The sequence below is a fragment of the Platalea leucorodia genome, assembly GCF_965183815.1.
Source record: "Platalea leucorodia genome assembly, chromosome: 8".
Lineage (NCBI taxonomy): Eukaryota > Metazoa > Chordata > Aves > Pelecaniformes > Threskiornithidae > Platalea > Platalea leucorodia.
The window spans coordinates 29,605,764-29,620,204 of NC_138830.1; the positions used below are offsets into that span (position 1 = coordinate 29,605,764).

General features: G+C 40.3%; 1 protein-coding gene across 7 annotated transcripts in view; it reads right to left on the reverse strand.

Annotated features, from left to right (window-relative positions):
- Positions 1-14,441, reverse strand: part of PAK2 (p21 (RAC1) activated kinase 2) — a 42,910-nt gene that overhangs the window by 27,435 nt on the left and 1,034 nt on the right. For 2 of the 7 annotated variants that reach the window (XM_082320196.1, XM_082320203.1), the window contains exons 2-4: positions 10,146-10,184; positions 9,282-9,414; positions 6,451-6,517 (exon numbers count right to left, since the gene is read on the reverse strand). The exons of 3 other annotated variants lie outside the window; for them this stretch is intronic. The gene's annotated coding sequence lies outside the window, so the exon portion shown is untranslated. The remainder of the gene's footprint in view (positions 1-6,450; positions 6,518-9,281; positions 9,415-10,145; positions 10,185-14,441) is intronic. 2 more of the 7 variants (XM_082320199.1, XM_082320197.1) reach the window with 2 other exon arrangements.

The window sequence follows — 14,441 nt, forward strand, 5'->3', positions numbered from 1 at the left end:
TTATGATTTTTGCTGAGTCACACAAACAGAAGGGAAAACATAGCAGAGAAAAGTAACTGCCGTTTAATTGCCAAGTGAAGAAGAGAGTTGGGTGGAAAAAGGAAAAAAGCATGGTCAAACAGAAGAAATAAAGAAAGCAGAAAGGAAACTATCTTTTGTTCAGAAGAAGGGATGGTGTCCCCAAAACTGTAATGAGATGTGCTTTCTGTGAACCAAGTTACAGAAGACAAATATCCTATTCATGGGGTATTTGAAAGGGTTACTAAGGCTTCCTAAAGAAAAACATCCTTCAAACCCATTGCCAAAGTACATTACAACCTAAAGCAATTCAGCTATTTACTCCTTAAGGCACTTAGCAAATGTGCAAAGTCTTGCACTGAAAACGAGCAACCAGTCGGCAAAAATGTCATTTTAGAAATAAAAACTGATCCCAGTCTTCTAAGAAGCAACCAGTGGTAGACATCACCTTCTCATCCTCCAGACAGCTGACACACAAACAAGCGTAATTCAGCTAGTACTTCTTCACCATGCAGTGCTTGTGGCTAAGTCATCCTGACCCCTCTGTGCAGGCACAATAAAGTACAACTTTCACATGATCATTGATAAAAATAAGTGAAAAAGATTACACTTCTAAGATTCTGGCAGCCTTCCAAACTGGCAGATCATGTTCACAAAGTCTGTATGTATAGCAAAAGAAATGATACAGCGATAGCAGAAACCTTGGTAAGGACAAATTTTTCTCCCAAATGTTCAGTTTTTGACTTTTTGAATTGGGGAGGGTATATAATTTCTTAATTGTCAGCTATGTTTTGTGATTGAAAAAGACATCAACGGGGAAAAATCAGAAGAGGCACAGATTAGAGACAAGATGTGCAACAGTCCTGGTAAAAGCCCATTAGTACATAGAAAATTTAAGCAAATTAATGATACTTGACTTCACCACCTACTGCAGCCACCTGCAAGTCTTGAGATACATCTCCACTTTCTCCCTTTAAACCATGCATAGCAATCAACTCCCACCTGAATTGTCATTTCTGCTTCATAAAATAAATTCGGCACTATTGAACTGTGATGGCATATTTTACCACAAGTGAGCTAGAAACCTCTTCTCTGCTTTATTAACTCTGAAACAGCTCAAACACCACAGGTGATGGGACCAGATGAGCCTCAGAAGTCACTTCCCAACTGCCTTTATTTCCCATTTCCCCTAAGTTTGGCAAGAAAACTCACTCAGCAAGGCTACGACGTCATTATTGCCAGCCGACGACAGCAGCGCACAGAAACGAGCCAGATGGCTGAGCTGACAGCCGCAGATGCCCATTCCCACCTTGCTCCAAGGCGCAGCCCTTGCAGGTCCGCAGAGCACGATGGAGGAAGAATTAAATCAAGAGGGACTGATTTCCACCCTCTGCTGCAGGGCTGGGTAGTTACCGCCTACCAGCTGAATTCAGGCCACACTTCATTTTATACAGCCCACAGCCACAGTTTTCCTTCAACGAACCATTGTGCAACGCTGCATAATGATAACATGTACTCAAAGGTGTTTGAAAAAGCCTATTCAGCCCTCAACAAGGAAATTACTTACCCCTGCTCTACCTACTTAAAAACCTGAGTCAACTGAAGACAGACAAGACAGCCTGCAGCATGCACATCACATGCAAATCCACGATTCAAGGTGTTTGTGCTTACTCATATTTCACTAACTAGAAGACACTTTTCAGCCTTTATTTTTCATGAGCTGAGGTTTTCTAAAGATCAAAGGAGAATGGGGAAAAGGGCAAGTAGGGAAAGTTTACAAGAAAAAAGAAAATTAAGTCTGCATCTCATCATTGAGATTTTCTCTTAATTAAACCTGGCATTTACAGGCAGGGAGGGATCACACATTCCAGAGCAAAAGTTATTTGAATAAAGGGTACCCTGCACGAGGCACCTACACAGCTCTGTGCACTTTTATATTTCTAACAGCATTCACAGCTGTTTAACCTAGACAATCACCACTCAATAGAGCAATGATATAGCTCTAAAAATGTCAGGCTACTGGTGTTGTGCAGAGAGATCACTAGTAGCTCTAATAGAAAACAAAGGCTTTTTTTAACCTCTGGAAATATTATTGGGCAACAGCAAGACAAGGCCGTGGCTTACCCATCCAAATTAGAGGTCCAGGTCTAACTGGAAAGAGAAGAGGAAATACACAGTGTGTACCAGGATGGCAAAAAGAAAGAATCCAAGATTAAGGGATCTGTCACTCCCTCATCACACTGGTAAAGCTGTCAAATGTCAGCTATGTAAAAAAGAAATAATAAGGGAAAAGAAGAGAGAAATTGCTCCCTCCAGAAAATCTTTTTCATATACACTCAGGATAGAGCTCTTTTTCTCTAGTGGCTGGCCAAGGCTTGCTTCAACTGCAGTTACTGCTAGCAGATAGCGGGAACTTAAGCTCAGCTCAACAGCCCTGGGGGCCAAACCCTCGACTCTTCTTGCAGCACTGTAAAACAGTGCCAGCCTGGCACAAAATGCCACGATGAGTCGGTTTTCCCAGCCACAGTGCACACCAGTGAACACCAGTATAGCCCTGCCCCCTGGATGATCACAACCACTTGGAACAGTTCACCAGTTTGCCAAAACCCCTACGTGAACAGACCCAAGCTCAAGACGCTTACTTCTTCATACCCACACTGAACATAAATTCAGCCAGAAAGAGCAAAGTCTACAAGAAATCAAATGCAGGATCTGTAAATACAAAAAGCACTTGAGCATGGCAACAGGTCTTTTAAAAAAAAGACCCAAACAACAACAACAACAACAAAAAAAAACAACAACAAAAAACAAACAGATGGCTTGGGTAGACATAACTGATTTCCTATGCATATTCTAGCAGCACCATACAGAAAACTAGACATCTTTTCTCCTGGGAGAACTATATTCCATTTGTGCCATGACAGACCAGTACAATGACTTCTTCCAACACTCACATTCCTACATGAGGAGAGTTCCCTTCAGCATCCCACTTCTGCACCAGGCAAGTTCACTTGCCGCTAGCTGGGAAAGCTGTTCTTGGCTAGTATGCACAAATTGTGCAAGCCTTAAGCCCTCTTAGAAACACACACAGCTTCCAGACTTCACTGTTGCCAGAATAACCTACAAATATAGATCAGTGCAGTCGTGTCCAAGGCTGCAGATAGCACTGCTGCCACTAACGTTTTTTTTCCTCTCACCCCTACCCAGGGTCCTGCCCACATCAGTAACACTGATAATCCCGCCACCACAGCTAGACTGCTTTTGGTAACAGGAAAAGTACAAAGCACTGTTTACTGCTGCAGCTACTTGGAGGAAAACTGAGAACAGGACACAACAGCAAACTAGTTTCCCTGCAAACAGTTAGCAATAGCCAGCCATAGATCTTCACAGGGAAGCAGGGTGTCCTATGGGTTTGGAAGCGAGGCTGTCAATTTATTAAAACAAAAGAAAACCCAAATCAATGAGAAAGCAACACACTCAGGAAGGGTCACCCCAATATTTCTCTACCAACAGCAGCTCAGGACTGTAGAATAGCATCAGATCTTAGTAAAATACTCGCCAGAGCTCAGCGACAAAACCTCACTAACACTACTTCTGCCCACAGCTAGTTTGTACAAGTGTTTCAAGATTGTCCCATTCAGAGAGAACTTCATCACACTGCTGAAGTTTAAAGTTTTACAAATTTTATACAGAGACAAGTGATTAGCCTATTTTTTCCTGGCATATTTTACTCTATTAGGAGAGGTAAAGGTATTTATATGGGGCATACAACCAAATTCTGCAGTCATTGCACAACATTGTAGGCAATCCTTTCCCCATTATTTCAAACGGCAATAAACAGTACAAAAAGCACAAACTGCAGCTCAAGTCAACATTAATTTCTAAGATCTCTATGCACATAAAATTTTCCACATGAAGACCTGTGTTCATCAATAGAAAAACAGCGAACTGTAATACCTAGAACAACATGGGGAAAAGTGAGCAAGGCAAATTGGCTCTGTAAATCATTCACCCCTGTTCACACTCCAGTACTCTTTTTATGATACTGCCCTGGTTTGCCTTGCATGCTGTTGTAGGTTTTCTACTTTAAAATTACCTGCACACATACAAGCAACATATTAATGTACAGTTTAATGCAGCAATTCCCTGAAATTTGGACAAACATTCTTGTATGTCTTTCAGGGAGCCGAAGAACTCATCTGGGAGCTGGAAAGAACAATTTGCATTCAAAAAACTGGCTGCCAGAATGAGTTTTTAAACTAATTTTCTATTTTTTTCTTTTTTAAGTCATTCCTACTAAAACTGTTTCTCCCACTCTTCTCACTTATAAGTAGATTTTTACCTAAAATGCTGAAGAAACAAATCCAAACCAACTAGAACTGGTACACAAGCTACAAATCAAAATATATTAAAAAAATCAGCCAAAAAAGCTTAAAATTGCATCATAATTCAAAAACAACACATCTTTATTCCTCGTATGCTGATGTGGAAACTAATTTTTGCCAAGCCTACAAGACAACTATAGGAGTCAGTAAGCTGGGCGGGGGGAGAAAAAGATTAAAAGAACAACTTCTGTGTATTATTACTACTACATATGCTTCTTACAGTTCACAAATCAAATGTATGATAAAGATATCCTAAACATATATTATGTAAATAAATGTACAATGGTTTAAACACCAATTGTGAGTGGGCAAACAAATTTATCAAATTTTCAAAGTGATGTAATACATCCTACCATTTTATGTTAGCACACTTTATGGAAGTTACTATATCCCTGCTTTACTGATGGAGAACTAGACACAAATTATCTCTAGCCATCTACAACTGTTTATATAGGATGCTGCAGCACCAGGACCACAAAAATTGATTTTACAACTCAAGAACAAAATACTTTTTAAAAAATAAAAATAAAAATTGAAGAACATAGTTACCAACTGAATAGACAAAAGGACTGTGAAAATTACAACACAGGATAACTAGCACCCTATGAAGCAGAAGAGCTTCCAAAGGAAGCTGTCAAGTTAAAATAATATTTAAACAGTTGACAAAACATAATATTGAACTTAGAAAGCTGCAAAAGACTTTAAAAGCCTACTTATGTCATTGTACAAATTATGACAGGAGTTTAACACTGAAGCATATATAAGGGAGCAAACTGCGTGAAAGGTCTCTATCGCTGGTGACAGCTTGTCTTTGGGCATCTATCAGGTTGCTTAACGATTTATACAAAACGTTAAGCAACTGTAAATGTGATCCTATTTAACTTATAATTCAAAGTGTTTCCTTGGGGTGTTTTATACTATTAGTATTTCGGCTATCACAGCTAAGCTGTAAGGCCTGGGCTGTCTAGTCAAGGATGCTGCAGTACTGCCGCACTTGGAGAAGTTTAAACTTAAGTAGCCCTTCCAGCTCCACATATTATAACTATGTACCTGTTCAATAAAGAATGAGTGAAATTCTTATGGGCAGAATGACAAGATTTCAGTGAAACATTACAGAGCAAGAGTAAAGCTTCAAAAAAATGCACTTTTGTGAGGCTCAGGCACTTACATACGAATAGGACACAGTTCTCAAACCTAGTTCTACCTTATTATCTTGCCTCCAATAACAGTTGTGCAATTATAAAGCAGCTGAAGATGTCTGTGAGGATGAGACTGAACTCATATAAAACAGATCTCAAAGACTAATGTCTACCATCTACAAAACACAAAAACTCATCCATGAAATGGAGGCTGTCATCCACGAGGTCCTCACATACATGCATACCACCCCAACAAAAAAATTAAAGCTACTTACTCTAATAGACATAAGAAATACCGCACTTATCTGAGGGGCTCTAATTACATTGCAAAGGATGCATGATAATAATCTATGAAAAAACAGAACACAGACATTACTTATGCTGTCCCATCAACACAAGAGCTGAAGACTTGCATTATAGCATCTTCAGCACAAGCTGAGGCCTAAATTGCAGGAAGATGAAGGATATACCAGGGAGGCATCACTCTGATTGTCTACTCCTTCATCTGGAGGTACTGCAAAACCAGGGTACTGCAGACAGCAGCTGAAGCAAGTCCTGGGCCACATCCCAGCCCCAAAAAGCCATTTAAGAAAATCCTTACACTGAAGCTGATATCCATCAAGAAGACACTGCAGTACCTTGGGCGAGACACATCAACAGCCTGACCCAGCACAACAATTTTATGCCTTCCAAGTCTTCCTCTTTTTAATTTACAATATCGTTAGCTGCTACGAGTGAGTCTGAACAGAGGAACGAGGGCATAAAACATTTTTGTTGCAACAAATGAGCATGGAAGACTTAGAAATTCTGTGATTATGAAAATTCAAACACACTTTTTTTTAATACAAAAAAATCTCCTCTCATGAAATCTATTGTAACCATGGAAAAAGTTAACCCTAATATAATACCTTTAGAAGTGGTCAACTTTCCAAGAGCTTGTCATCTAAGGGAAAATTTTCTCAGGTCTTTTCAATTCTGTTAAGAAAACAGGAAGCAAATTTCAGTAAGCCATTTTAATACAGTAAAATAGAGGCAAAGATCTCTATTAAACTTGGCAACAAAGAGAGCCCACAAAATATCAGTTTGAGCAGCCACTTGCCACCAGTCTATCTCCACACTGCTCACTGGAAAAGGGCCCATCATCCACTGTTGACGAGGTATGTATGAGCACATAGGCAGTATGTGTGAAGCCAGAAAGCACTGACGATACCCATACCTCATTTAAGAAATTAAAAACATAAACAAGAGAAAGGGACAATTAAGACCCCAAATGTTGAGGATTACTGACAAGTTATTTGACAAAATGACAAAACTGTTAAGGGTTAGGAAGAGAAAGCTGTTTCAGCAGCGTAGGAAGCATGATCACTTTTGTTAATCAGAGTGACATGGAACACAAGGTACATCTATTTTCAGTCTTGACCAAGATCCTTGAAACAAAGAGATTTCTCCAGTTGAGATGCAGTTTTAAATTTAGAAAGCTGACATCTCACTTTGGCCCATGGGCTTTGGAAGAGCTAAGGAAGTAAAGTACAACCATCACCAGTCACTCAGCCAAATAAGACCTGGTAGAAAAGTACTGCCAATGACTGACTTCCAAAGATTTTCAGTACCAGGGCAAGAAGGATCCCGAAAAAGTCATGCTTAAAGTGTTACAAGATAAAAGTCAGTGCCAGCCGTGTATCTGACAAGTATCTCTTAGCAGCAATGAGGGAATGGAAAAAAATAATTTAAATCCTGTTAGTGTTAATACAAATTTTGTTTTGCTGGAGTAACAAAATCATCACTACCATGAATTAAAGCAAATTAAAAATAATTTCATCTTGGTATTTTCACTTATCCTTCATTCTTTTAGTTTATTCCCCAGCCCATCTTTCTAATTTATTTTTTAAGACACTAAAACTTTATTACATTAGATGCTCCAAACTCTAGTAATATTGCTGTGGATGTGCTATCATATAGGTTTACCAGGTGTCTTAACATCTTCCATGAGTAATACTCAATCCAGTTTTACCACGCATGAGTACATTTGCTTGCGCTGCAAAGAGACTGTAAAACTTTCCAGCGTACACGCAACAAGCGAAGGAGAATGAAAATTATGCCTCTCAGAAGTAAAATATTTTACAGTGGAATACTTATTAATAAATAAGAAAATAAAAGACATCACAACCACACACTAAAACACACAGCCCTGCTTGTGAAGAAAGCATCTAAACCAGCTGTACTGAACTGTTCTGAATTTTTATTTTCTATTTCCAACAGCTACCTGGAAAAATAATCTACATCTAAAAATCTCAACACTGATCCCCTCTAAAAAAAAAAAAAAAAAAACACCAAACCAAAAACCAAAACAGTACTATACCACATAAATAAAGTCCCTGCAAATAGGTCTAGAAGGGCTGGAAAGAAAAAGTAGCATTCACAAAAGCAACAAGTCACCAGCACTGCCAACACATACATTGGCTACTGCGAAGTAGTCCTCATCCCAATGCTCTGCCCTGTACTTTGCAACATGCCAGAAACAAAAAAATCAGGAGGAGGTACTTGCACGAATTTCCTGACTGTGGCAGTCAAGGTCCTCTTTACCTCAAAGAATTACTTCATAAGCTTGGACATTAGTATCAAAGAGCCTTAGCGTGTTAGCACCAGATTAAAATTAACTGTTCTTGTTGCTAAATATCATTGAAAATCCTGGACTTCACTTGCACCCTTGAGTGGAAAAAGCAAGGAAACAAGCAGAAAAGATTCTACTAAGTATTTCGCACTTGGTGATAATGTCCCAACTCTGAAAATCAAACTTTTCACATAATTCATTTTTGTAATAGTGACAGCTAGCATTTTGTACATTGGAAAAAAAAAAAAAAAGGCCTCATTCAAAGTAATAAACACCCATTTGTTCATTTTGTGTTTGCTCTGAGGTAACATTCCCAAAAGCTCAGAAACACACATGAAAAAGGCAGAAAGAGCAAGAAAGCCAGACACCCAACTCTCCAGCTATTACAAACTGGGCCATTAGCATCAGATCACAGAGCAAAATTTTCAAGCCAAGTTTAACTTCAGTGATTTCTTTTCCATCAATTTACTTCCCTGACACAGATCACCACAGACTCAGGGATGCCACAGTGCTAGCTTGTCGGAGTGAGTAGAAACAACTGTTTTGGGGCCGGGGAGAGCAAGATCCTCTCCTTTCCCCCTCCAAGCCAAACAGCTGGTTTGCATATTTATCTAGGTGTAAAATCAAGCAGCACCCTTACAGTTCTATATTCCTGGTCTAAACTAGTCACAGCAAGTGGACTTAATGTCCTGGTAAAAATCTCAAGCAGTCAGCTTATTTAACACTAATATAAAACATCAAGTATTTCATCAACCGCAATCAATCTGTTGGCCCAAAGCAGGCAAACACAGTAACAGCCACCCGAGATCATGCAGGAAGTCAGCCAGGTTCAGAATAAGATTCAACTAAGACCCAAATGTTTTGAAGCTGCCCGAGATGACCACTAACCCCATTGCTACTTTCTGTATTCCCAAACTACATGAGCTACAAAACTAAAATCTCATCTTTTTATGCTACCAAGTAGCCGCTGTTGAACGAGAAAGCATCTCTCTGAGCACTCACAGCACACCAACACAGCAGTGGGAAAGCTGCCTTAGCGTGCACACTTAGAGCAACGTTTCCGTGTGAATCGGCCAAAAAGAGCTTACGGACATGTAGTTGGGACTCTGTACGGATGACTGTTCTCACCCTTCGGTCCTTTCTCCTCCAGCACCTTCAGCAAGTGTTTGCTGCTGTCAGACTGATGTGACCTGCCCGTAGCAGGAGAGTGAGATCCTTTCTGTGACCTCCTAAATTCCAAAGAGGCTCTTTTCAGCAGCACCTGGAATTGGGCCAGAAATTGTTTTTCCTCAATTCTGATATCCTGAATCCTGGCAAAAAGGTCAAAAATGTTTTAATTTCTTGTCCTATGAATTCCTGATTGGTCAAATGGTTTAAAACAGAAGAAAAAGTTGAAAGTTTCTTCTCCTTTTACCTTTTAAGTAATGTTTTGGAATCTTAAAAGTTGCTCACTTTAAAACATTAACAAAACTTATTAATTTTTTTTTACACCCTAAAGCAGATAATACACAAGCTGAAGCATACATTCCATTCAGCCCCTTCCAATGAGCTATTTCTGCAAGAAATTGCCCAGCCAGCTTCTGTCTGACCTCCAGATAAGTGAAGCCCAAATCCCCAGAAGAGCCCTTTAAAAGAGGGTGGGTTTTTGCAGTAGACAGGCTTGGGGGAAAGATATTTTCATTTTCATTCCTCCACGTTCTCACTTTATCGGAGACCTTTTCAAGAGGAAAGGGCTTAAACATTCAAAGGTGATTTTAAAAATCATCTTCCAGAAACAGCCTTTTCTCTCTCTTGTCGAAGAGATACCTCTGTTAGTTAAAGCAGTTCTAGAATGATTGTAAAGGAAGAACAAATACAACTTAAAGTAGAAACTACTACATTTGTTGCCAAAGTAAACCCCATGTTATTGGGCAAAATTCTAATTTCACTCATTAAAGAAGCTACGGGAAAGCCTACGTATGCTGACAGTTACAAACTGCTGTGGATACACACCAAGTCAAACATCCAGCACCCAAGCAGGAAGCAGAAAACCTAGGGGAAAAAAAAGAAGTTGTTGAATGGGAAAGGCTTTTTAGTGTATTTCCATCCCTTAATACACCTGCCAGCTGCCCTCATTCTGGTTCACATTACGTTAAATCCCTTTCTTAACACGATACACCACTTTTAAATCACACTCACCATTGCCCTAACATGTTCGTTCGTTCCTTCCTACAGCTGCTTTTCTTCGAAATAAAACTACAGAATTAGAAAGAATTAAACCTATCTCGTCAAAATAACTCCTTTAAAGATAGGAAACAATTTTTCCGAATTGGCAAAGAGAACAGCCCTAACCAAAGATTCAAACATAGTACAGTTGTTGGCAACAAGTAACCACATATCTGCCGCGACAACATCCAGTATTTCAGCAACAAACTCATGCTGTTTAAGCATACAACTTTGGGCAAACTTGTCATTGCCAGAGCTACATCAGCACCAGTGCTGGGCTTAGATCTTTTGGGAGATGACGACCTATTATACAAAGCACCCAGTTCTTTCCAGGAATCTTAAAAATATTATATTTCCCTAGTAAGGTGTGTTCATTAAATCAACACTAAGCACCAGCATCATCAAAAGCATTTTGAAAGTTATGGACAAATGTTAGATACATCAATTTGAGATTTTCAAAATCCACTTGTCTTGCCTGAAGAAAAAAAAGAAGCTTCACCAATTTCTGAAGCATTTCAATATACCATAGCCTCAGCCTTTCAAAAGCATAAGGAATTGCTTTTGTGAATTCACAGATAGGGCGTCCAATCACTCAAAATTTATCTAAACAGCAAAAACGAAACTCCTGTCAATTTTAAGGCATGTTCCTAACATTTACATCTCTTCCTGATGAGACATTTTCAAAGCCTGATTAATCCCCATTCCCAGCTGGGCAAATAGAAAGAAGCTGAGAAAACAGAAAGAACGATCGACTTAAAAAACTTGCAAGTCAGATACAGAATTGGGACCAAACCCAGTGTTTCCAGCTCTCGGTGACAGACACTGTCCGCTACATCAGTCAAAATACAAGCACTAAGTTGCGTATTTTCCAATTAAAGTAAGGTACAACAACTTTATGAGAAATCACACTCTCAGATCTCATAAGCCTTGAGCAGTGAAGTAAGGCTTGAATATAAATGGTGAGCTCAATCTACACCTGGCAATCTGGGCCCCAGTTAAGTAGGTCACTAGGGGATCTCACATTCTTACCTGAAAATATCCCCTACCTCTTACCACCTGCATTTAAATGCAAATAAGAGCTTTCTAAAAATCTTACAACATAGCAACCTCAAGACACCCTAATCCCAAACAGCAAAGCACAATAAGAATCCTTAGGCCTTCAGGAAACCCTGCAGTTCTTCCTTGCTAAAAGACATTGGCCACATCATCCTGCCTTCAAAACCAGTGCCTTGCCCAAGGGTTTCTTGCCCTTTGCCACAAGGTGAGTACCCTGGACTTCTTTCCTATTCCCCACCTACTGCCTACCATCCCCCTGCACAAGCACGGCTGCCCTCACACCACATCAAAGCCCAGAGCTTCCCCTCTTGCTCACACACGCACATGCACCCCTTGCCCTACGGCCTCGCTATGCCAGAAGGCTGGAGAAAACACTGATTTTTGTCTAACGTACTGAAAGCTCGCAGGAGATGCGGTCTCCTCCATCGTGCTCTCCTGGTCAAACTGAGCTTGCCGAGGGGCAGAATCACTGCAGCACCAGCCAAGCACTGCATTAAGAGGACTGTATCATTTCTGAGAGTCAATCTGGTAGCTCAGCCTGGCACCCAAGTGCTTGGAGTGATTAGTTCTCCTCATCAGTGCCGCGCTTCACAGGGGAAGTGGTAACCTCAGCGTTTGCAGTGTTAAACTTAACTGAAAAGGTACGTTCAGTTACTGTTACTACCACAGCAGGTACAGAAACCTTCTCCAAGGCAACATTGTAAAATTACAATGCTCTCTCAAAGTTTCCGGCTAGACAGTCAAATTTGATTTAGATTTAGGAAGGAGGTGCCTCCTTGGAAAACTAAAAATTGAGCTTGCTGCAGCCTTTCTGAATCTCTCTCCTAGTCCAAGAGAGCCCCTCTGCTTTGACAAGAACAGAGCAGAACCGATCGCAGCAACTACGTTTCTAGAAAAAGAAGGGAAAGCTCCATAACCCCCTTCTATTGGCAACACGGCTGCCTTTTCCCAACTGCCAGCACAAACACAATTCATTAGGATGCATGCTAATACATGGTGCCTGGCTGCTGAAGACCTCTCCTTCCCCTTGCTCTCCCCATCACCCTGCCTCCGCTACCTTCTCCCGGATGCCTCACTGAGTCAACCCACTTTAAAAGCTTTCTGCCTGCGTCCCAGTTTCTGACCCCAGGACTTGCATCTCTGCTGGTGTTATCACTGGGCCTGGCCATCTAGAACAGCATCTCTGTAGCTAGGGGTTGTTTTCAGAGCAAATAGCTTTTTCTTTGTTGTGGCTGCTGCACAGACATGTCAATAAATGTGTGTGTTGTAAGAAACAAGAACATACTGGCACAAAACTCACAGGGAAGCTCTCAGTGCCTCAGAAACCTCCTAACGCAGAAAACAGATAAAAGTTAAAAGGAAAAAAAAAAAAAACAAAACAAAACAAAACCAAAAAACCCACCAAAAACAACCAAACCCAAGACTGATGCAAGAACTCTAAAGCAGAAGTATCTCTTATTAATAAAACACATAGACCTAGATTCGGATTCCTACAGCTTTTCATTCCATCACAAGAACAAAATCTGCAGCATCAATACCCTTAACACTTATTCTAAAGTTTTAGAAACCAAATATGCTTGAATAATTTTCTCTTTTAAACACAACCAAAAGGCTAACTTACGCAACACAAGCACGGGTGAGTTTTTAAAAGGATACATTTTAAAATAAGCACTAGATTAGACCTGCCATACATGGTCAAAGCATTCACCCATCCACTCCAGCACCCATCCCGGAGAGGGAACACAAGCAGGTGCCTCCGTAAGGAAACTCCCCCAGTTGGCCACACGTCCAAGTTGTAACTCGGTACGAATTTCACCCCAGCGTCTGACAGGCTGCCACACAGCAGCTCAGAGAGCTCACGCCTCGGATGCACCGCAACATGTTGCACCATGTTAGAAAGTGCAAGATATAGACAGAGGCATTATTCCTCATTTAATAACCCAACATTTTTGTTTTAACAACTATGTCTGCACAAAGCCGAGTCAAATTCCACATACAAATTAGACAACACAGAAGATCTGAGTTACTTTCTCAAGCATTTTTGTTCTGTCCTCAAGAACTGAAATATCTAACCAGTGAACTTTAGAGTAAGGCTTTTCCTTCCTCTAAAATGTTACTCAGTGACTTTTTTTTTTTTTAAGTGCTCCTATTATCTTAAAGATTCTACTCAAGAACTCATAAACACAAAGGCTTTGCATTTTTACCTTTCTACGTTGCTTCTATTTCAGTCTATTATTCTGTAATAATGAAATGACTAATTCATCAGTTCTCTGGTAACATAAAACTGGAGCAGCTCATTTGGTTACACACGGATATTTCTTAACCTGCCTCCACAGTATCTCTGTGAGTTAAATTACCCTGTCTCCTAAATGAAGACACTGAATCACAAAGTAGCTAGTCCTCGTTTTTAGGGACGTACTCCTCCAGGGCCCACATTGTGAGGACAGCCCATGCTGCAAAGGAGAACCTAGACTTTCACAAGAGTGAGCCCACTTTTTCAAGTATAAAAACACCAAAAAAAAGACAAAAGACAAAAACAGAGAAAGACAGAAATAAGAATAGAAAAAAACCCACAATATGCTATGTTTGAATTACACCTAACATTGCTATTATTGCAAGACCTCCAAAATAACGATTATTAAAATGCTGCAATATCTGGACTGTCTTCACTCACCGTAAGGCAGCACATGAACTCGTTTATTTTGGCTACAGGCAAAGTGCAACATTGCTCCTTGAAAGCCAGCTGATGAACTCTCTGCTCCCAAACAAACCTTTGGGCAGTTGCTCGCACGTACCTGGCTAAAACCAACTTTATTCTCCCTGACCAGCTTACCGTTAAGCAACTAAGCCATCCTGCATGGCTTTGACAGAGTAAATATAAAACACAGTAAAAAAAATAAAGCAGAAAAGACAGGGAGGAGAAAAAACACAGAAGAAAACAGGAGAAAAAACAAGCAGGTTGCACAAAGAGCACGGAAAGAGGTGGGCTAATGGCAACCCAGGTGTCACAGCGGCTGCAAAGACAAC